Source organism: Barbus barbus (assembly GCF_936440315.1).
Source record: "Barbus barbus genome assembly, chromosome: 3".
NCBI classification, from domain to species: domain Eukaryota; kingdom Metazoa; phylum Chordata; class Actinopteri; order Cypriniformes; family Cyprinidae; genus Barbus; species Barbus barbus.
The window spans coordinates 18,809,794-18,813,349 of NC_136731.1; positions in this window are offsets into that span (position 1 = coordinate 18,809,794).

Here is a 3,556-nt window from a genome sequence, read left to right on the forward strand (position 1 = left end):
ACCTTCATGATGTTTGTGTGGTCAATCAAACATGGATATCAACTATACCGAATGGACTACATGGTCAATTCAAAGGGAAGAGTTATTAATATCATAAGTTAGACACTATGCAGAAAGTACATCGAATGCATTAAATTGCTATATGAAAAGTGAAGTGTCCTTTATAAAGTGTATTAGAAATGCTTAATTCTAATATTAAGCTTTAATGATTTATGCAGCAGAGGCTTTTTTGTTCTAATGGATTGTTTAAACTTGCTAAATGAAATCCATCTCTAGTTTCATTGGTTACTCGCCCTCATGTTGATATTTTTGATTAAATCTAAGGCTGATTGATACACTGGGCAACTTTTTGAGCAATGTTACTTGGGCCCTTTCCCACTGAGAATGGCTAACGCATTTCTTTCTGGATACTTTAAATCAGTCATCGGCCCTGTGTCTCACCTGGTTGCCCGTTGACTGCAACATTTCCCAAAGCTGCATGGCAACATTGCTCAAAGTTGCCCAGTGTATCATCAGCCTAAGAGTTTTCTGAACCTGCATAGACTGCAATGGAACTGCTATGTGCAAGGCCCAGAAAGGTAAGGACATTGTTAAAATAGTCCACATGACATTTCCACGTTTTGTGTGCCAAGAAAACAAAAATGATTTTATTCAGCAGTTTCTTCTCTTCTGTCAGCCTTCGATGCATGTTCATAACCGTACCGTGAGGCTAATGATGCACAGGGCAATTTTGCTTCGGCACTTTCCCATTGAGAATGGGTAACACATTTCTATGGACCCTGTGCCTCACCTGGTTGCCCATTGACAGCAACATTAAAGTTGCCCGGCAAAATTGGTCAAAAAGTCGCCCTCTATATCATCAGCCAAACACATCTTAATTTGTTTTGAAGATGAACGCAAGTCTCACGGGTTTGGAATTAAATGATTTTTTTTTTTTTTTTGACAATTTAAATTGTTAACTATCCTTGTAAAGGATAAAGATTTTTCACCAGATTTGTATCGATGTCCCCATTTATTTGTCAGTTTTTTTTTTTTAACTGCATAGACGGCCAAGTTTCATTAAAAGCCTATCTTGTTTGCAGCGACTTACTCCTTAAATTGTGATGCCACATTACCTTGCAGCACGATTCTTAATGACAATGCAACTCTGAAAATCATGACTTTCCCACTGGTAATTATGACATTGTGAATGCGTATCATAGATGTGATCATTCTGAAAAGGCAGTGTAAATGTCGGTTTTATGAAGTGCTTCTGAGTAGCAGAAGCTTTGTCAGAAAGAGACAATAGAGTATGCTGTCGCTACTTTGATGGATTATTCCCAACAATAATACATTCTGCATCAAGAGCCATCCACTGCTAAAGATACCTGTCAAACTTCATCTATCTTCTAACACTTTTATTTATATCTCCTGGAGGTCTTGGAGCCGATAATCCTCTGAGAGTAATATTGTATTGTTCTATGCCAAAACAATGTCTCTTCTTGGGTCCTTCTGAGTTGGATAAGCCCTGAAGACACCACAATCTGTGACCCTTAATCTGCAAACACGTTCTCTGACATATCCTTGGCTCGGGCCGAGAAGATGTATTTTTATGTGTGGCCTTTTTTGCTGCGTTGGGGCTGGAAAATCATGCAAGACTTTTATATCACCCACATGAAAATCACAGCCTAAAGGGAAAGTCCACTCAAAAGGTTAATATTTTATCACCTACTCTCATGTCATCAGCAACCTTTTTTTCTTCCATACAACTGCTCTTTTCCATAGAATGAAGAGAATGACTCATTTGTCGAGCTCCAAACAGTGCAAAAATCTTATGGACTGTTTTCAGAGCCCTCTAACACCATACAATGGCTTTGTTTACGGAATTTGCCTTCTGTCATTGACTTCCTGTTGCATTCATCATGCTTCCACAATATTAGCGTTGTTCACGTTCAGACCTGTTGATGTCACAATATAAACAAAGTCTGTGTGCAGTTTCTTGTCCTCAAGAGCCAGTCAAATTAACCAGGGAAAATGCTGAATGTGTTGCGACATCTTTTCAAATGCTGAGCTGTACAGATGCAACAGAATCCCATTTATTTACAAAATGCTTATCTAGCTAAAATGCCTAGCTACATAAAAGCAACAGAACTGAACAGAGTGGCTAGTGAAGCAGCTGACGTTGCATTGTACACTGGCTAAGTAGCCATGACTATCCATCACAGCTGTATTCATACAGTCAGGTCCATAAATATTGGGACATCGACACAATTCTAACATTTTTGGCTCTATACACCACCACAATGGATTTCAAATGAAACGAACAAGATGTGCTTTAACTGCAGACTGTCAGCTTTAATTTGATGGTATTTACATCCAAATCAGGTGAACGATGTAGGAATTACAACAGTTTGCATATGTGTCTCCCACTTGTTAAGGGGCCAAACGTAATGGGACAATTGGCTTCTCAGCTGTTCCATGGCCAGGTGTGTGTTATTCCCGCATTATTCCAATTACAATGAGCAGATAAAAGGTCCAGAGTTCATTTCAAGTGTGCTATTTGCATTTGGAATCTGTTGCTGTCAACTGTCAAGATGAGATCCAAAGAGCTGTCACTATCAGTGAAGCAAGCCATCATTAGGCTGAAAAAACAAAACAAACCCATCAGAGAGATAGCAAAAACATTAGGCGTGGCCAAAACAACTGTTTGGAACATTCTTAAAAAGAAGGAACGCACCGGTGAGCTCAGCAACACCAAAAGACCCGGAAGACCACGGAAAACAACTGTGGTGGATGACCGAAGAATTCTTTCTCTGGTGAAGAAAACACCTTTCACAACAGTTGGCCAGATCAAGAACACTCTCCAGGAGGTAGGTGTATGTGTGTCAAAGTCAACAATCAAGAGAAGACTTCACCAGAGTGAATACAGAGGGTTCACCACAAGATGTAAACCATTGGTGAGCCTATGACATCTAAAAAAGCCTTCACAGTTCTGGAACAACATCCCATGGACAGATGAGACCAAGATCAACTTGTACCAGAGTGATGGGAAGAGAAGAGTATGGAGAAGGAAAGGAACTGCTCATGATCCTAAGCATACCACCTCATCAGTGAAGCATGGTGGTGGTAGTGTCATGGCGTGGGCATGTATGGCTGCCAGTGGAACTGGTTCTCTTGTATTTATTGATGATGTGACTGCTGATAAAAGCAGCAGGATGAATTCTGAAGTGTTTCGGGCAATATTATCTGCTCATATTCAGCCAAATGCTTCAGAACTCACTGGACAGTGCTTCACAGTGCAGATGGACAATGACCCAAAGCATACTGCAAAAGCAACCAAAGAGTTTTTGAAGGGAAAGAAGTGGGCCGTTATGCAATGGCCAAGTCAATCACCTGACCTGAATCCGATTGAGCATGCATTTCACTTGCTGAAGACACAACTGAAGGGAAAATGCCCCAAGAACAAGCAGGAACTGAGACGGTTGCAGTAGAGGCCTGGCAGAGCATCACCAGGGATGAAACCCAGCGTCTGGTGATGTCTATGCGTTCCAGACTTCAGGCTGTAATTGACTGCAAA